Below are 21,572 nucleotides of genomic sequence, written 5' to 3' on the forward strand. Positions count from 1 at the left end.
CTTCTCTTTATGACACTCTGTTAAATGTTATTATCCAGGTAAACCCACAAATTCTCATGCTCTTTTTCTTCCACTGGTGTACAGAAGGAAAGCAATTATTTGTTTAAATAATGAAATACTGTACGAATGACTTCCTGACAAACATGATGATGTACTGGTGCTCAGTTCCCACCTGTAGTAAGACAACGTGAGTTCAACTAACGATTTGAGTTCTGAAGAAGCAGCTGGCAACAAAAAGCTCAAGTGGCCAAAGGCATGTTTTCAGGGTCCAGGAATCTGCGACACCTGTCAGTCCTAGCGAAGGCCAGTGGAGTTGCAGCAAACAAGAAAGTAGGGGACACTTGGGGAAAAGTGGCCACATGGATATACATATGGAAGCACAAGATGGCTCTATACTAAGTCAATACTGCAGGCTGATAACCTGTATGAAGCAGGACAGACAAAGCAGAGAAGTTATTACAAAAAAATTCCTAATGACACCCAGAAACCTACAGGAACCCATCAGTCTGCTCTCACACCAACATGTAAGAAATTAAATGAGAAATGAGTTACACAATGGGTGACTGATGAGGGATGAAGCACGACAGTATCAGATGGTAGGGAACATAAAAGATATACAATACAGTTGTGTAAGTACACACACCATAACAGTGGTTCCATGAGTATGGAGATCAATGCTAATTGTTATTCTTGGGAAAAAGTCACAGGTGAGTGTTTGCTCTTTGAAACAGACTTCCAAACCTTTTGGGCAATGGCTGAACTCCTCCCTTTCCCAGGATGTCAGTATGATGTACACTAAATGATGGACCCTACAACATCTTTGGCTCTTTTTTCCCCTTTTCTTATATATATATTTAAAGGTCTGTAAAAAACAAGCACTTAAAAAATCTGTAACAAACCAGATAATGTAACAAAAAACTAACTTCCCATGTTAAAAAGATAACTCAGAAAACTTGGTATCAATAATCCAACATCACAAAAAAAAAAAAAAAACTCCACCCACATTTGCTCAATTGATTCAACAATAAAATTTCAACTCCCAGATCACCAGCCTAAGTGCTTTGCCAATTACTTTAACACTCCCATGACAAACTAATTCCCAACATAACAACCCCCCCAAGTTACTTCCTCTATCCTGCTATAAACCAACATATGTTTAATCACAATCTCATCCTCCCTTTATTCAACTTCCCTCTTCCAACCTCTCTCACTAATAGTACATGCATATCCAATCCCCCAGTATTAATATTAACACTCTCTTCTTCCTTCCAATTTTGCAAAGATCCCCCTTATTAAAACAACACAAATTCCCAATCTCAAGGGAAAGTTGAAGTTTGGATGGACTCACTCCAATCACCTGCCATCCCACATACAGGGTGCTTTACATGAGGCAAGCTTTAGCCCCTGTCCTCGGTCTATAAAGTTTGTAAGGTCTAGCAACACTAAGGACAGAAAAATCTAGTAATGGAAATTACTCCAAATTTGCATGGTGTTTCAGCCTTTTTTTACCTTTATGAGTACTGATTACAAAAAGAAAAACTGGAAGCAAACACAATACCCCATCTTCCTCTCATTTAACCATGTATAATATGCAAAAGTCATGAGACTTCTTGCTGTGTAGATGTGATGTATATGCCAAAACCTCCCCCAAATATTTTCATTAACAGAAGCCCCAACATTTGAGGAGGGGAAGGTGGTGGGAGTCTATACTGCAGCAGTGATCCTCATATCTGAGCAGCTACTACTATGATGAGTACATCAAACAACTGTACTCTGTTCATCAGAGTGATCACTGATATTGCAGACTCCTTATGCTTGGGAACAGTATGAAAGCAGTTCTCCTGCTCACAGGTCAATGGCCATTACTGCATGCCCTGCAGAAGAACAGCAGAAAGCATGCCCTGCTGCTGGACTGGGCATCCAGCATGTTTCTTTTGGAAAGTGCATCCACTGTTGTTCAGGTACCACCTCACAAATACATTAAGCAGGTACACTCTTGAAGAAGGCTGCAGTGATGGTTGCTGTCTTGGTTGATTCTGACCTCTCTTCCCAAGACTTTTGTCATGATGTAGTTTGTTAGCCACCTGGGCAAGGTGTTTTTGGAAACTGCTCTGCCTTGTCTGTCAGACATAAAATACAAATAGCAAGGACTAGTTTCCGACAAAAAGATAAGGAATGCAAGTTAAGTAAAATAACCTATAAGTTGTACTGTCATACATAAAATACAAATAGCAAAGACCAGTTTGTGGCAAAGATAACACATGCAAGTTAAGTAAAATAAACTAAAAGCTGTACTATATTACAATTTGACTTGTTGGTTTGTAATGCTAATACGCTAGATGACAGAAAAACCAGAAGATACCAGCTAACATTTACAACAGTAATGTGGAGATAATGTGACAGGAAATTAACCTGAATCAGAAAGAACATAGAATCTTTGGAAAGAAATGTGGGAAGGAGGGTTTCTTTGCTGGAACAGAAAGACAGTGAAAGGAAGGGGTCTTATAATTAATTAGAAGGGGTGTAGGAATAAAGATTGAGGAACAAAGGACATACAAGGAGGATTTAGTGATGACTAGTTTGTTGGCAGGGTGTAAGAATTACACTGGCCACACTATAGATGCCATCAAAACGCAGTGACACAAGATGTAAAGAATATTACTGGAGAAGCTATAGCCTTTCATCAAGGACGTACGGTAGTTGCAGGGATTAGAACACTACAGGAAATAAAGAAACTCTGGGCAGCCAAGATATCATGGAATGCTTGTTGAGGGCAGATACTTACAGAAATGTACAAATGTATTTGGACTTGTTATAATGAAAATAAGACAGAATTAAGTGGCTTATACACATTTTTTCAGTGAAATATGGTTCTTGGGCAAAACTGAGAAACTGTTACATATAGAGAGAGAGAATACTGCAACATGGTCTAAACCAGGAAAATACATCAAGTGGTTATCTCAGACCATGCATCTACACAAATTAAGTTCTGTAAGCAAGTGAAATTCTGTTGGGATAAACACTGGCATTTTCCTGTATTTCTTTTGAAAATAAAGATTTTAATGATTTGGTATATCAAACTTTAACTGAAACCTAAGTGGTAAATAGCTTGGAAAGATGGGGATACTTGTAAATTGAAGACTAAAACTATGGTCACATTCAAAGCAAATGAGATATAGAATAATAGTCACAGTAGATATCTATAGGGCTTACACAAAGTAAAGGATTTTCAGAAGCAAAAATAAATAACTGGAGCACAACAGGCTGAAGAGCAACAGAAAGAAGTCAGAAAATGAACATAGAGCAAAGGTTTTAAAACAACTTTTTGTTGTTGTCTCATTCGGCTTTTCCCGGTTAGGGGTCGCCACAGCGGAACACCGGTCCGCTAATGATTGGCAGTAGATTTAACAACTATTTTTGATAATTCTAGAGTAATCAAACTTGTGGCTCAAAATCTGAGGCAACAAAAGAATGAAAGAATGATAAGTAAAATCAGGAATTGAGAATTGAAGGTCGGAAGTGGACCCAGGAAAAGTTATGATGTAATGGTAAATTATTACAGTACATTACATAGACAGGCTGTAGCGTTAAGACAGCAACCCACAGGAAATGGTAACATATCTGAGACAAGTACAACTTTCTCAGTTAACAGAAACAGTAAGTGAGCATTACCATAAAAAATACAAAGGAAACTGAAATTAAAGAAGCATGAGAAACCAAAGTATCCCTAGCAGTGTTAGAACTTAAATAAAAGTGTGGTAAAAGAATGAGCAGGAGATAACTAAAGTTTGGTTAGTACTTTTTTAGCAATATTTTTCTGGGAAAATGTTTCCTTGACTTGAAAATAACAATAGTGGCAGATATATGCAGGGAAACAGCCTCTTGATTCGAGGTCACAGAGGCCCATTCTATTCTGAACCATTACTACAAACAATTTATGATGATTTGGGCAGAAAAGAAAGGGAAAAATATTGGCAGGATTAATAGACTTGAATCAGTGTGGATTTATGGAAGGTAGGCACACATCTGACAATATTCACAGAACCCTTATTATCCAAAAGGATGCAGTGGTGAATAATAATACACTAATGTTATTAGGTATGCATGCCAAAAAAAAATTATTTGACAGAACGAGTTGGGAATTTATGAAGAGTTAATTTGAGTATCCACAAACATGGACAACATTAATATTTACAGAGTTGCTCAAGCTGGGGTGAAGAGTGGCGGTGAGCTGACTAAAGTACTTAACTTTACAAAAGCAGCTAGTTAAGTGTGTCCACTTTCACTGTTACTCTGCTTTATATTTAGAACTATTAGCCACAGACATAAGACAATCAAACATAACTGGATGTAAACGGAGAACTGCTAATGACTGAATAACCATTTTTTGCAGATGGCAATGGACCTTATCAATAAGGATATAGGTGACCTTCAAACTCTTGACCTGACTCAGTTTGGTTTCGTTAAGGGTAGATCTTGCCTGCTAAACCTGATGGACTTCTTTGAGAATGTCACCAGGGCCTGGATGAAGATAAAACAGTTCAAGCTGCCTATCCTGACCTAGCCAAGGCCTTTGATACAATCCCTCACTTAGGCATCATTGAGAAACTCACCCACGTCTGGATTAACCCTTACATCACTAAAGGATTGCCAACTGGCTCACAAACAGAACACAAAGTCAAAATTGGGGACGTTAACTCTACTAGCAGACCTGTTACCAGTGGAGTTCCACAAGGATCTCTGCTAGGTTTCCTACTGTTTGGTATCTATTTTTCATAAGGCCAGGCGAAAATAGATGGCCTATGGCTTACTGAGTTTTCTGATGACTGTAAAATGGGTGCAATCACTGAATCCTCCCAAAGTTGTTAACATACTACAAAATGGGTTTAAACACAAATGATTGGTGTCAAAGCCACGAACTTAAACTAATCGCAAAAACTAAATTATCATCCCCTTCAGCAAAGGAGAAACCCCTGCTAATTACAGCATTAATACTCACAAGTTCAAACCCAGTGGTGAGAGATTTAGGAACGCAAGTTGATAGCAGCCTTAATTTTGATCATCAGGTGTCCACAGTAGTAAGGAAGACTTTCTATGTTGCACACCTCATAAATAAGAGTACAGCATCCAAAGCTAAGGAGGATACAACTCCCCTGTACTTGGCTCGCATTAGACTAATAAAAGAGTATGATGCTCCCTTCTGTATGCACGCCACCAGACATCTGCAACAAGTGGAGAGACCCCAGAGGTTTCTCACCAAGAAAATTCAGGGCCTACAACACATGACCTACACAGACAGTACTGCATAGACTACTTAGAGGTGACTTGTGCCTGGCCTACAGAGCAGTCTCAGACCCTGCCTTGATGAAGCAGCTGCACATCTGCAAATCCAATGGGACAAGATTCACTCACTCTAGGGATCTTAACTTAGCCTGCAATATTAACAGGACATGCTGGAGAGACAGATATGTCACCCAGAGGTTGTCACTCCCTTGGAAAAAACTCCTAATTCATCTAAACCAGAGCTCCTCAATGACATTATTTAAGCATAACCTGGACAACTAGAAGGGGAAACTGTAAAAATTTACATTGGGGGTTTCACCTATGTCCCTCTTAGACAGGTGCAGCCGGTGCTGATCTTAGACTCACGTGCAAACATAGACTACATATCTTGGTCCATAATGAAACAAGGGTATAACATGGCTAGGCTTGTAGAGGCCTTAGGGCCAATAGCCTAGTAACCACCTAGGATAATATTATGTTGGTAGTGCAGAACATGATTTAAAAATTATATTTGCTAAGCTGAAATATTTTAATAGCACAGCAGGATATAAAAGAAATGAAGGAAAAAAATGCTATGGTAATGAATTATACCCCAACACATGACTTGGTACATGGCTTCTCCTTTTTCCCCTTTTTGAGGGATCATGACAAGTTGACATGACTTCATTTGACCAGCAACCCGTGGGATAGAGTCCCCAGCTACCAACAACTTGGGAGGTCCTCGTGGAAGGATATTCCGGAGCACTGCAGAGCCAAAAGATGCCCTTCCTCTGGATATCAGATCTAATTTATAATGTGTAATGAAAGTATGAGAGGAAGCCCAAGTAGCTGCTGAACAAATGTCATCCAAAGGGACCCTCGACCAGAAGGCCGCAGAAGTAGCCACAGAACGGGTAGAATGTGCCCGAACCTGGACGGGCTCAGGTCGACCAGAGCTTCTGTATGCGAGAAGAATGCATTGGGAAATCCACCTAGCTAAGGTTACCTTTGTCACCGGTTTACCCAAGCAGGACTTAGCAAATGAGACAAAGAGTTGTTCAGATTTTCGAAAAACAGCCGTTCTGTGTAATTAAAATCGCAACTGTCTATGTACATCCAGGCAATGAAGTCTATACTCTCCTTTGTTGTGATAATTAGGAAAGAAGACAGGCAGATTGATGGATTGGTTGATTTTGGCTTCGGAAGCCACTTTAGGCAGAAAGGAGGGATTAGTCCTGAGGGAAACACTGTCTTTATGAAAAATGATGTATGGAGGCTTACTACAAAGAGCCTGAAGCTCCAATATCCTTCTAGCTGAGGTAATAGCAATCAGGAAGGCAGTTTTCCAAGATACATACTTTAAGTCGACCGAAGCTGCAGGCTCAAAAGGGGGACCAGTCAGAGCCTGGAGAACTAGGGTTAAATCCCATGGGGGAACTGCATCCTTAACAGGGGGTCTCAAAAGAAAGGTACCTTTCAGGAAGGTCTTGCAGATCTTAGAGGAAGCTAGGGGGCCAAAATTGTTTCCAATGTGAAAGTGGGAAATAGCTGCCAATTGAACTTTAACAGTTGAAGAACTAGCGCCCTGATGACAAATGTGGGATAGAAAGTCAAGGACTGCTGGAATAGAAGCCGTAAAAGGATCCAAATTCCTATGTTCCGCCCAGACAGAAAAACGCTTCCATTTACTCTTGTAGACTTTCCTGGTAGAAGGCTTATGAGCGGCCACCAGGATAGCCTTGACCAAGGATGAGATACCGGGAGTCCTAGCCATTAAGGGAACTGGATCAACCAAGCCGAGAGCTTGAGGTTGTCCATGTTAGGGGTCTTCAATCCCGAGGGGTGAGAAATCAGATCCGGAATGGGATCTAAGATCCAGAGAGGATGCACTAGATGAGACCGTAGGCATGGGAACCAGGTTTGACTAGGCCAGAATGGGGCTATGAGGATAACTCTGCTTCCCAACCGACGAGCTTTCTGCAAGAATTTTGTCATCAACGGAAGAGGAGGATAAGCATAAAGAAGACCGGATGGCCAAGCATGAACCAGAGCGTCTCTGGGAGTTTCCCCTGGTGAGGGAATTAGAGTGAAAAACTCACTGCACTTTGTGTTTGAAGGCAACGTGAACAAATCGCAACAAGGTTGACCCCATTTGAGGAAGATCTGTTTCGCTATTAAGGGGTTCAGAGACCACTAGTAAGGTGAGAGGATAGTTTGACTCAGCTTGTCCGCTAGAATGTTTGACCGGCCCGGTATGTGCATTGCTATGAGAAAGTGGTTGGTGGATAGCGCCCATTCCCACACTCTCATGGCCTCTCGGCAAAGTGGGTAAGATCTGGTTCCCCCTTGCTTGTTGATGTACCAGACCACTGACATGTTGTCTGTTTGAATTGCAAAGGGTATGGAGAGCCTGCAACGCTAGAAGCACCGCCCTCATTTCCAGAACACTGACATGCAAAAAGGTCTCTGTGTGAGTCCACGTGCCTTAGACGGTTCTGCCCATGCAATGCCCCCCCACCCGAGGCGAGATGCGTCCGTGGTCACTGTGACTTGGGGTGGGGACATGGAGAAGGGTCGCCCTTCCCGGAGGTGCCTGGAATGGAGCCACCAAAGTAGAGATTCCCTGCTGCAAACCCTGCTGAGGAGAATAGGGGAAGACAAGGGATGTCATAGGATGGACCACTGGACCTGTAAGGTCCATTGGAGAATCCTCATATTCAAACGTGCGAGCGGTGACAGGCTGATGGCCGCTGCCATGGACACCAGAGCCCTCAGGACTAATTCTGCTGGAGGGGCCGAGGACTGTAGAAGAGCCAAAACGTGGAAGTTTAGGTTGCGGAGTCTGTCCGTCGTCAGAAAGACTTTGGACTGAATTGTGTCTATCCTGGCCCCTATGAAATCCAAGATCTGAGTAGGCTGAAGGGAGGATTTCTTGTGGTTGATTGTGATCCCTAGATGGCGGGCGAGATGTAGGAAATAGTCCCTTGCTGAACATAGTAGATGCCTGGTGGGGGCGGCTAGGAGCCAGTCGTCCAGGTAAGGAAAAACCTGTATTCCCTGAAGCCTCAGGTGGGCCGCTACAACTGCCATGAACTTGGTGAACACCCTGGGGGTTGTGGTGAGACCGAAGGGTAGGACCCTGAACTGATAATGGCTGGCTCCCAGCCGAAAGCGGAGAAACCTCCTGGATCGTCTGTCCATTAGAACGTGGTAGTACGCATCCTTGAGGTCTATGGAGCACATCCAGTCGTTCTCCTGTAAAAGTGGGAGAATGGATTGAATGGTGACCATCCAGAACTTTTCTTTGGCGACTGACAGGTTCAATGTGGACAGGTCGAGAATTGGCCGTAAGTCCCTCGTCTTTTTTGGCACCCAAAAGAACCTGGAGTAAAAGTCTGATCTGGATTGACCAGGGGGGACATGCTGGATGGCTCTTTTTCTTAGTAGCTCTTTTATTTCGAAGGCTGCTACCTCCCTCTGATTGGGTGGGACATCGGGGAGGCGCCCCGACCAGGGAGGAGAACTTAGGAATGGAATTGAGTAATCTCTGGATATGATCCGGAGCACCCAGCGATCTGTTGTTATGGACTCCCAAGGTGCTAGATGCTCTGAAAAGCGCCCCTCCGACTGCCTCCAGAGAGGAGCAGTCGGGCAACCCCTCAGGGTTGCTGCTCGGGTCGATTGGAAAAGGGTTCCCTCGACCCGAGATTCTTTGCCCCCCCCTCTGCCTCTGGGCTGGCGTCCACCCTGCCCTCCTCTGCCTCTGAAGGATGAGGGATCCGGAGCGAAATGGGATTGTTGGGATTTCCGGAACCACAACTTTTTCTGTCCTCTTTGGTTCCTGGAGAAGGACCTCTGAGGAGCCAGGAATCGGATCCCGACAGCAGACGTTTTCCCATCCTTCTTGCTCTGGAGTAGCATATCGTGGACGGTTTTGCCAAAAAGTGTAGAACCGTCAAAGGGGGCATTCGCGAAGGACGCCTTGAAGGGTTCTGCAAAGTCGCAGAGACGGAGCCAGGCCTGTCATCATAAGACAATGCCTGCTCCACTGGCTCTAGCCGCTCCCTCCGTGGCATGGGAGAGAAGCCGCATAGAGGTGTTTGTGATAGACTTAAGAGTGGCCATTCGAGCCGAGAAGGTCCGTTTGTCCTCGGCCGACATGGACTCTGGGGGTGACCCAGCGTACTCTTTGATTAGGTCCCGCTGGTGCCAAAGTACATGTGCCATATAATTCAGCGACCTGACAGAGAAGGTCGCTGAAGCGAACATCCACTTTCCGAGGTGGTCCATCGTCCGAGACTCCTTGACTGGAGGATGTACCGAGAAACTCTCCTGTGCCAATTCCTTCTTGGTGGCAGCTGCCACCACCACCATGGCATCTACTGGGGCACCCTTGCTCCAAACTGTCTTGTCTGTGGGGGGGGGCTGAGAATCCTGTCCGGTCTCTTGGGTATTGGCTCCACAGTGTCCGGCTCCTTCCATGCCCTGGTAGTTATGAGGTCCACCAGGGGATTGGCGGGAGGGGACACCCAAGAGGTAGATGGGCCTGCGTTGAATGCCTCCAGAAACACAGACTCATCTGAGGAAGGCTTTTGGGCTGACCACTCCCCTCTAATACGAAGCATTTCCATAATGTCTCCAAAGGAGACGTCCTCGGGGGGATGACCTGGGGGAACCTTCCCCTTCCTCCAAGTCCGTGTCTTCTGTGAGGGACTCGGGTGAGTCCAAGTGCTCCTCTTACACTTTCGTTTGTGAGGAACCTCCTCGGGGGGGCTGTCCGAGGAGGGCTCACCAACAATGTCCTGTTCCTCTACGGGAACCATCTGGGACGTAGGCGCAGGCTGTCCCTGGGGCCAGATGATAGAAGACAGGCCTGTCTGAGAGGGAATGGCAGGTGGATTCGTAGCAAGGACCTGGGGCCTTGAATCCCTCAAAAGAACCCTCTCCACAACGTCGAATGCCGAGGGTGAGCTGCTTTCCCTAGGATCCAAAAGCAGCCCCCTCGGATCCGGCGTGTGGATCGGCGCCAGAGATGACCCGATCGGATCCGAAAGAACAGTGCGCTCCGACCTCAACAGAGCCGAAGGCACACTGACCCCCTCACGGCCCCGAGAGCTTGGATCCGAAAAGGGACCCGACAAACTCAAAGGTGCAGTCAGCGCCGAACTAGGAAACACTGTCTGCGCCATCACCCTGGCTCTGAAGCTACCCGGATCCGACAGCTCCGAACCCAGACAGTGGGTCGGAGAAGGAGCAATGGGGGCAAAGAATGGGGTCAAGCTCCCCCCCAGAGGGAAGGGGGCAATAGCACTCCCATCTGCATCTGGGCCTGCAGAAATCGACGCATCATCCGGTCCATGTCCGCGTCGGATAAACTTCTGGTTGACCTGGATGAGGCTGCCGAGGCTGGCTGGGAAGGCCGCCTGGACGACCTCGAAGGTGACCGGGTCTCCTACTCCGGCTCCGGGGAGAAACGTGGAGAACGAAGCCGGGAGGGGGAAGACCCGGAGACCTTAAGGGGGGAGGCGATCTGCTTAGACGGCGGGGCAGAGGGAACTGAATCGGCCTGCCTCTTGTGGCTACGATGCCTGTCCCTATCATGCTCCTTATCTTTCTTGTCCTTTTTTCTGGTGTACCTTTCCTCCTGAGCCGAAGAAGGAGTTTGAATCCCGGCCAGGGGAGCGCGAACAATCGGTGGAGCAGCCGCAGCCGCGGCTGGTGCCACAGAGGGGGAGGAGGACGAAGCAGAATCAGGGGGCAAAAGGCCCGCAAGGACTAGCTTGGTCCTCCTATCCCTCAAAGCCCTGGGGTTGAAGGCTGCACAGAGAGTGCAGCCTGACGAAAGGTGGTCCACGCCCAGGCAAATAACGTACCGAGTGTGACCATCCGCTGGGGACAGCTTATGGCCACACTCGGAGCATTTAGAAAAAATTGCTTTTCGGCCTTCAGACATTTTCGAAAAGAACAGGCCCACACGCACACATCTTCACACACAGACAGAAAGGGGGGAGGGGAAATTAATATCTACACTAAAGCTAATGAGAAAAACTACCAAAAGTTTAAGGGAGAAAAGGGTACCACACACACACCAGTTTACAGAGATTTTTAAGGAAAAAGTTTAAATATTTTACTTTAACTCACAAACCCAATGCTAGGAGCTCATTCTCAGATGCTTCAATAAGCCGAGGCAAATGAGATCTGAGGACTAAAGGGAGGTAGCAGGGTATTACGGGTAGGGGAGGAGCTTGGAGCTCTGATCTTTTGCTAGGAAAGCTGCTGGCTCGGATCCGAATCGGATCTGATACCCACAGGTTGCTGATCAAATGAAGTTAACTACTTCAGATATAAGAGTACAGCATCCAAAGCTAAGGAGGATATAACTCCCCTGTACTTGACTCACATTAGACTAATAAAAGAGTATGATGCTCCCTTCTGTATGCACGCCACCAGACATCTGCAGCAAGTGGAGAGACCTCAGAGGTTTCTCACCAAGAAAATTCTGGGCCTACAACACATGACCTACACAGACAGTACTGCATAGACTACTTAGAGGTGACTTGTGCCTGGCCTACAGAGCAGTCTCAGACCCTGCCTTGATGAAGCAGCTGCACATCTGCAAATCCAATGGGACAAGATTCACTCACTCTAGGGATCTTAACCTAGCCTGCAATATTAACAGGACATGCTGGAGAGACAGATATGTCACCCAGAGGTTGTTACTCCCTTGGAAAAAAACTCCCAATTCATCTAAACCAGAGCTCCTCAATGTCACTATTTAAGCATAACCCGGACAACTGGAAGGGGAAACTGTAAAAATTTACATTGGGGGTTTCACCTATGTCCCTCTTAGACAGGTGCAGCCTGTGCTGATCTTAAACTCACGTGCAAACACAGACTACATATCTTGGTCCATAATGGAACAAGGGTATAACATGGCTAGGCTTGTAGAGGCCTTAGGGCCAATAGCCTAGTAACCACCTAGGATAATATTATGTTGGTAGTGCAGAACATGATTTAAAAATTATATTTGCTAAGCTGAAATATTTTAATAGCACAGCAGGATATAAAAGAAATGAAGGAAAAAAAAATGCTATGGTAATGAATTATGCCCCAACACATGACTTGGTACATGGCTTCTCCTTTTTCAGGGATCATGACAAGTTGAGATAATAGGAAATGTGGTTGAAACAGAATATTGGGCAAGAAGCTAAAGAAATATGGGAAGAAATTACTCAAAAGATTATAACTAAGCTAAGATTAAGTTGTTGTTTGTCTTTCGGCTTTTCCAGGTTAGGGGTCGCCACAGTGGAACTCCGGTCCGCTAATGATTGGCAGTAGATTTTCATGAACGCCGAGGTGCCAGCTCGATGTTCAACCTTCAACGAAGGCACGCCCATTTACGCACGTCTTTCGAACACCCACCCAACTGTGGGGGGGGGGGCATGCAGACTCTACACAGAAGGCACTCCCCGCACTCCAGCCAAGAATCAAACAGGAGAACCTCTTGCTGTGTGGCAACAATGCTACCGCTGCACCACTGCAGAGTACTAAGCTAAGATTAAGGAAATAGTTTTTTTATGAACATGAACAATAAGATACATGTGATTAAGATGTCCCTTCTTTTTGTAGGTCAAGCTTATACGTATAACCAAGAGATCAGATATGGAAGAATGTGAAAAGGGAAATTAAGGAGTTTACTTGGGATAGTAAAACAAAAATGTGCAATGGGAAACTAATAGTGATAAAGGAGCATGGGTAGTTTCGGAAATCCAGATATGAAGGTGTGCTATAAGGCTATGCAACTTGCACTAAATTGATTCATGGCACAGAATATATGCATAAATGCATCACATACTGGAGGCTGCTGGGTGGGATATTAATTGAACTTCAGTAGCCGGTGGGCAGTTGACACTGAAGGTGTGTGTGTACTCTCAGCAGCCACAAGGTAAACATACATAGTTTAATTTTACAACAATTTTAATTATTTTTATTAGTTTAGTCAGGGAAAGCAGGGAAGGATGTCAGCAGAGGACTGTAGCAAGCGGACAAAGAATCAGTAGGCCAAGGTGTGTGGAGCCAAAAAGTAGTGCATGCCAACCTGACTAAAGAGGAAATGATTTCAGCCTTGGCCACAGCTGCAGCATGGACCAGCAACCTGGAAGACAACCAGTCTGGCGATGAGAATGTGCAGTCTTCAGAAACAGCACAGTTCACTTTTACCTCAGAGTACTTAAAAATCCATCTGGAGTTAAAAGATACTTGAACTGGAAGCCAAACGTTTGGAAATAGAATCAGCAGAGAGACTGTGGTGTTTGGAGGTCGAAGAGAGATTGCAGTGTTTGGAGGTTGAAGAAAATGAGAAACTGCGGCATTTGGAAGTTGAAGAAAAGGCAAAGCAGATGGAGTTAGAACCAGCAGAGAGACTGTGGCATTTGGAGGCCGAAGAAAATGAGAGAAAGCACCAACGTGAGAGGGAGATGCTGATTCGTTGGCAGGGTAATGGGGAATGGAATAACCCCACCCTAGAAGCAACAAAGTTCAGTAAATTTCTTCCACAGTTTACAGAGGGTGATGATATTGATAGTTTTATGCATATATTTGAAAGGGTATGTAAACAGTATAATGTCAACCAAGGACTCTGGGTACGGTTCCTGACCCCCTTACTCCATGGTAAAGCTGTAACTGCTGTTTCTAAATTGTGTGATGCTAATTGTTTAAACTATGATAAAGTAAAACAATGCTTAGTAGAATGGTTTAAGTTAACACCGGAAGCTTACAGAAAAAGTTTTGTGAGCATAGGCACAAAGCAGATGAAAGTGTATGTGATTATATTGCAGAGTTAAGCACTTATTTTCATAGCTGGGTGAGTGGTTGCCAGGTCACTACTTTTGAAGGGCTGGTAGACATTTTGGTGAGGGAACAAGCCCTTACCACTTTGCCTGAGCACATAAGAATCTGGTCGGCAGACCAAGAGTGTAACTCTGCAGATGAGCTGGGGTGAAAAGGGGATCTCTACTTAGCAAGCAGGGCACCACTGCACAAGAAGGCAATACCCAGTGCTGCACATGGTTATAAGGGAGCCCATGGTGGGCAGTCTAAACCAGGCCAACAGAGTACACCAGTAACAAGGGAAGCCACTAGTTCAGGTACACGGCCAGGAGCAAGAGTTAGATGTTTTAAATGTTGCCAGAAGGGCCATGTAGCATACAAATGTCCATTGAGGCAAGGTGGGGAACAAACGGTGAAGGAGCCAGCAAGGGGGAATAACAGCATGCCAGTGGTAAGCTGTCTGGAGACAACAGAGGTACCAAATTACCACCAATGTTTGTACCCTATCTCAGTGGATGGAAGACAGGCCACTGCTAAGAGAGATACAGCTTCTGACATAACCATTGTGAAGCCTGCAGAGGCTAAAGAGGAGCAGTACTTCCTTGGGCAGTTCACAGCAGTCAGAGCTTTAGGAGGAACCCCATTCCAAATACCTTTGGCCAGGGTTCTCCCTGACTGTGAAGGTGAAAAAGGAAGCAAGCAGGTAAGTGTGCTTGAGGATATCCATGCATATGTCTTGATAGGGAATGATTTTGATATTGCAGTACCTTGTGTGCATGCAGTTACACACAGTCAGGCTTGAAGTCAGGTAGCCTGGAGGAGACCCAGATAGACCCACACCTGAAGCTGGGGCTGGTGAGGTGGCTATTTCAGGGAGGGAGTTACCCTGGAGCAGTGAGCCTGAAAGTGAGCCACAGATGCTGGTAGGTACTGATGTTCCCTTGGCATAGTGACTGCAAGGGCAGAGATGAGTGGTACTACCCAGGCTGACAGTGAGGCACCACTGACTGTAGATACCAGGCTTCAGTGGAAAGGAAGCTGGGAAGGGTCACAAAGGTAGAACTGAGAGAGGCTGACGTTTCGGACCCTACATCACAAGGCTTCAAGGAGGTAGCTAAAGAAGCACCTGATTCTCCATGATAAGGGAAGTCTGTATACTGGAACAAAAGGTTACTGTAAAATATGAAAAGTCTGGCGGATCAGGTTCCAACAAGCACAAAATCCAAAGCACGATGATGTAAAACAAAGTTTTTTAATGTAGAAAAATATAAAAGACGTAAGCGCTTTCATTTAAAACAGTGTAAACGTCTTTAGACAAAGCTGTAGGACAAGGCAAACATTTAAGTAATACACAGATGCATCTAATTGGGTCAGGGAAACAACTAGCACAAACCTGACATAAAAATTAACCCTTTAGTCTCACAATTCATACTGTTGAATGTGTGTTAAAATACAATATTTAAAAGCATTATATTTAAACCAAAACCTTGTCAAATAAGAATGTTGTTTTGACGCACTAAAATTCCAGTGTTTACACTTTAAAATTTAATGCTTGTGAAGGTGTTATTAACAACTTACTCTGAGGAACAAACAAAGAGCATGTTACTTTGCTTCATGCAAATTTCTTTCTTTCCAGGGCCTTAAGCTTTAAGACAGGAGAAAGAGAAGTCCTGTCATTAATGCCTGGCCATTTATCTGCATGCAGCAAAATCTGCCATCTAAGTTCCTTTAGTTCTAACTGTGATCCCCAAGGTTTTTTATCACTAATGTCAACATAGTCTATGGCCATGAACTTCAAATTGTGGTCTATAGTCTCATGGATGTGCCTAGCTAGAGCATTTAAATTGATCTTCCTAATGGCAAAGTCATGCTCATAAATCCTACTGGCAAATTTTCTCCCTGTTTTTCCTATATAGAAAACAGAACAATGGTCACATAAAGCAATATAGAGCACTGCCTTCGAAGAACAGTTATAGCTCCCCTTGATGTTATATTCAATGTTATTTATAGTAAACGTGGCTCCAGGTTTAAGCTTGTGGCACCAATTACATGAACCACACTTATGAGTACCAGGATGGCCTGTCATGTTCTGAACTTGTCTATTTTTAAGGAAATCTTTTAAGTTCTTCCCTTTCCTGTATGCAATGACAGGTCTAGCACCTAGATGAGATCTAATACCTGCGCCTTCCATTAAAATGTCCCAATTCTTGTTAAAAATTCATCTTAAACTGGGAGAATCAGAACTGTATGTGATGATCAAGGATTTAAGGAAAGGAATTTCTTGCTCAAATGATGTTCTAATGTCTCCAGCTGCCAGGTTGTTATCTGGAATATGGGCACCTACAATGGGTTTAAAATGACCTGTTCTTTTTTCTGTAACCTCATTTATAAGTTCATTAAGTAAACCTTCTGAGCATGCTCTCATGAGAAACATAGATTTCGAGTTTGCACACACTGATTTAAAATCTTCCTCCCCCGAGATCATGCAGGCAGCTCGAACAGGCTGCCCCTTAACCACTGACCTCTTCTGATATTTCGGGTGGCAACTAGTATAGTGCAGAAAAGAGTTTGAGTATGTTTCTTTTCTGTATATTCTGGTAGCATACCCTTCACTGAGCTGGTCTTTAAACAAATGAACATCCAAATAGTTCATGTGATCTAAATTAATGACCCAAGTGAATTGTAGAAAAGAGGTTGTAGTGTTGAGATATTGTAAAAATTCATCTAACATTTCAGAAGAACCTTTCCAAATTAGGCTGATGTCATCCTGGTACCTATGATACATTTTGATGCAAGGGTAATAATGAGACTGGAATACAAAGGCTCTTTCCCAGTGGGCCTTGATTATATTTGCAAATGCCCCCCCCCCCCACACACACACACACAAGCTGACCCCCATGGCCACTCCAGTTGTTTGTAAGTAATATTTATCATTAAATGAAAAATAGTTGTTGGTTAGGACTATCTCTAACAATTCTGAAATTAAGTTGATTTTCTCCTGGTTAACTTTGTGCTCTAATAGTAGGTCACTAACCCATTCTAGGCGAATGGACTGTGGGATGACTGTGTACAAATCCCTTACAGCAATAGCTGTCGATATATCATTTTCATTGTACTCCATTCTATTAACGTGTTCCAAGAAGATCCAAGAATCTTTACATATTTGGGATTCCTTTTAACTCACGGTCCAAATACTGAGCACAAGACATAGTGATTGAGTCCCTTCCATCCACCAAGGGTCTCATGGGGGATCAACAAGGCCCTTGTGGATTTTGGGGATGACAAAAAAGACTGGAACCCTAGGAGTAGTAATATTTAAGTAATTATATAGAAAAATACCAATTCTTCTCTGCAAAAAGATATCCATTAATTGCTCATGAATATTCTTGTATGCTTTATTTAGTTTGTTAAGGGAGACCTCTCTATAATTCTCCGTATCCAAAATCTTTAACTTCTTATCTGAGTATGTAGAGACATCCATCAATACAACACCACCCCACTTATCCGGCTTCATAACCCTCACATGCTGTGTTTGCAAGAACAACAAGCTGTTACGTTCATCCTGGTTAATGTTAACCAAGTTGTGGGGCTCCCTTGTGGTAACTCTTACTTAAGTTATAAAGGTCTAACTCGCATAATTTTTTTATATACAGCTAGTTTAGCATGTAAAGGGGGTTTGTATGTAGAACTAATTCTAAAGATGTTCCTAGAATATGCATCTGTGTGTGATTCAGTCTCATACAATAAACTCAGATTTAATTTCCTTAAATACATTTTAAAATCAATTATGGCATCAATAAAACTGAATGTTTTGGTTGGCACAAAGGTCATACCCTTAGAAAGCAAATCAGCTATGGTCTCAGCTATGTCCAATTTAGAGTAATTATAAACAGCAAAATCATTTTTATGATTTAAAACCACAGTGCAGGTATTTCTGTTTTGTTCGATCTCATTACTTATGTTTAAAAAAATCATAAGCAGACAGTTCAATACTTTTTTTCATTGTCACTAAAAAAGTCTATAAGGGTACTCATGTTCTCCAGTTCTTGTTCTTCGGCCGAGCCCCTTGAAACCCCAAAGCATGTCACCCCGTTTGGGCTTGTTGTCTGCTGTTGTAATAGGTCTTGTTTTTAATCCTTTCATTCCTCCTGGGCTCAGGGTACTCTTCCTCATAGTTAAGAACCATGTCATCTGTTCTTTCAGGCAAGATTTCGTTATTTCCTGAAGGACTAGGAGGAAAGTGGGGAGTATTTCTTGTTTCCCCAATAGTACCTTTAAACTTTTTGTAGCTACCAGGGGATTTAGGATAAGCCACACCATTGGCATAGTCATGTACATCTCTGTCTATTTTGTTTAGTTTGCTGCTCTTTAATTTGCTTATATGCTAGTCTATGCTGGTGCATATTCTATGATGTTCATATCTCATAGAATCATACTCTATATCGTTCCTAATGGATTTATCCATGGTGCCAAGTTCCTTAAATAATCCTTCAGTGTCTAGTGTGTTGTACTTGACCAGCAACTCGAGCAGCTGGAGCCCACATTTATCAAACAGTTTTAAAAGGTCTAAGTGAAGAGCTGAATTGTGCTCAAGTCCTGTGGGAAAATGCCAAACCCGGAGACCTTTTGGGATAATCTTGAGCCTAATACATTCCTTTAAATAGGTGTTTTCTAGCTGTAATTTTTTACAGCGTAACAATTTCAAATCAAATTCATTTAGCTTACCTTCTATATGGTGAGTGGCATGCCCGGAATCTTTGCTGAATGATAATCCTGCTTGCAGCCACTCATTAAGATGTGGTAGCTCATTTTTTGAGCTCTGTAAATTTCTGTTTAGTGAAGCTCCGTTCTGAAAACTCCTGCTTTCAGTCTCTCCTACTTCCGGATTCGACGTGCGCGTGTCACTCGCCTGCCTCGGTTCAAGAACAGAGTGTGATCCAAAAGCAAGACACTAGGGAGTCAGGTTAAAATTAACAGACTGTTCGCTAGTATCCCTGTGAGAATTTAAAACTCCATTTGTAGTAGATGTGTTGGCAAGACCAACATGCTAATATACGTTGTCAATCTGTTGAGTTAACTGTAGAACCAGTGCTGTTAGATATCCAATATCAGTTCCCGTTTCCTCCTGAGCTGTTTCCCTTGAAGGTGATGAAGGATCCACAATACTGCCAGTAGCCATGGAAAAGACAAACTGTAGAACCAAAAGGCAAAAGCAAACCACAAAATGTGAAAAGTCTGGCAGATCAGGTTCCAACAAGCACAAAATCCACAACACGATGATATAAAATAAGAAGTTATGTACTCAACATAACATTCCATGTGAGTTGTTCATCTTGCCTTCATTCTTTACTGATGGGTTCGGAGCCGATCCATCAGCTCCGATACGGCCATTTGCAAAGCTCAAGGTTTACCAGTAGCTCGAGACCAAGCCCCTTATCCCATGATGCACTGTTGGAATTACCTCAGATCTTGTTTGATGCGTGTACTACAGTCATGTAATTGGACTACCCTCCCATGGAGAGGAAGAAGAATTGAGCAACCAGGATGAGACCAACCTCTAGGTAAACTATCAGCCAGGTGGGGGAAGGAGGGAGGGACGTAAGAATGAAGGCGGAATGGAATAACTCACATGGAACGTTATGGTGAGTACATAAACTTCTTAATGTGAAGTTGTTCAATCTCGCCGTTCATTCTTTACTGATGGGTAGTGTCTCTAGCACCCTCAATCTCGGGTGGCTCACGGGAGTACATTCTTCAGGACCATAGACCCAAAAGAAGCCCTGTCCCTGGAGGCCTTATCAACTTTGTAATGAGTGATAAAGGTATGAGGTTTAGACCAAGTGGCTGCAGCACAAATGTTATCAAGAGGCAATTTGGCTTGGAATGCAGAAGATGTAGAAACTGCTCTGGTTGAGTGAGCTTTAATCTTGTGCAGTAAGGGCATATTAGCAGCTGAATAAACAAAGGTGATAGCCATTTAGAAAGCATTGTTTTAACCACTGGTCTACCTTTTCTGGCTTCAGAGAATGCCACAAAGAGCTGGTCTGATTTCCTGATACCTTTTGTTCTGCCCAAATAAAATCTGAGCTGTCTGTGAACGTCAAGCTTGTGCAGCATACATTCCATTTTATTGGAATGGTTAGGGAAGAAGACTGGTAATTCAATGACTTGGTTGATAATAGATTCTGAACAAACTCTGGGCAAAAAGGAGGGGTTTGTCCTAAGAGATACTCTATCAGCATGAAAAATCAAATAAGGAGGGCTGATAGATAAGGCTTGAAGTTCTGACACTCTACGGGCAGAAGTAATAGCTACCAGAAATATGGTTTTCCACCATACAAATTTGAGATCACAAGATGATGCTGGTTCAAACGGGGGAAGAATTATATGAGACAGCATAAAATTTAGAGTCCAAGGAGAATAAGGAGTTTTCACTGGAGGCCTCATGTGAAAGGTTCCTTTGAGAAAGGCCTTGGACAACGGACAACTTGTGGGACATTATGTTTAGTCCATCAGCTCCGAGATGAAAGTTAGATATAGCAGCCAATTGGACCCAAACTGTTGCGGCTGCCGCTCCTTTATTAAAGATCATAGTCAAGAATTCCAATATGGACGTCAAGGGTGCTTGATAAGGATCAATGTTCTGCTTAGCAGCCCATATGGAAAATCTCTTCCACTTACGAAGATATAATCTTCTGGTGGACGGCTTATGGGAAGACAAAAGAATCTGTTTTGTCTCACTGGAAAAGTTATGAAGCCTGGCTATGAGGGGAACTGGAGCAGCCAAGCTGTTAGCTTCAATGACTGCAAGGAAGAATGGAGGTTCCCCGAAGGATGTGTCAGAAGGTCCGGAACTGGGTCCAGAATCCATGGATCCTCCAAGAAATGATGATGATGAAGAAATGGGAACCAAATCTGCCGAGGCCAATGAGGGGCTATAAAAATGATGGTCCTTTCCAGTGATTTTGCTTTCTGTAGAAATCTGGGTATCAACGGAATAGGAGGGAATGCATAGTGGAGGCCCGGGGGACAATCGTGTACGAGTGCGTCTCTTGGGGGGGGGGGTTCTCCCGGAGGGGGAATCAGGGCAAAGAAGCTTCTGCATTTCGTGTTGATATGACTGGCAAAAAGATCTCAGCAAGGCTGGCCCCATTTGCAGAAAATCCTGTCCGCAATCTCTTTCTTGAGGGACCACTCGTGCGGCAACAAGACTGCCCTGCTCAATTTGTCTGCTATCACATTGGAACTTCCCGGGATGTGCGTTGCCAACAAAAAGCACTGGGAGGATACAGCCCCCTGCCAAACTCCGAGGGCTTCTCGGCAAAGGGGGTAAGATCTGGTTCCCCCCTGCTTGTTCAAGTACCAGACTACTGACATACTGTCTGTCTGAACGCAATCGTTCCTAGGGGAAGAGGGTCCTGGAAGTACTGCAACGCCAAAAGTACTGCTCATATCTCCAGAACATTGATATGCAGATGTGA

At 43.9% G+C, this 21,572-nt stretch overlaps 1 protein-coding gene across 1 annotated transcript in view; it reads right to left on the reverse strand.

The window, feature by feature from the left end:
• PAN2 (poly(A) specific ribonuclease subunit PAN2) overlaps nt 1–21,572 on the reverse strand; it is a 1,212,755-nt gene that overhangs the window by 388,841 nt on the left and 802,342 nt on the right. The gene's annotated exons all lie outside the window — the stretch shown is intronic.

The sequence above is a fragment of the Protopterus annectens genome, chromosome 9.part0, assembly GCF_019279795.1.
Source record: "Protopterus annectens isolate FY-2018-M chromosome 9.part0, PAN1.0, whole genome shotgun sequence".
Lineage (NCBI taxonomy): Eukaryota > Metazoa > Chordata > Ceratodontiformes > Protopteridae > Protopterus > Protopterus annectens.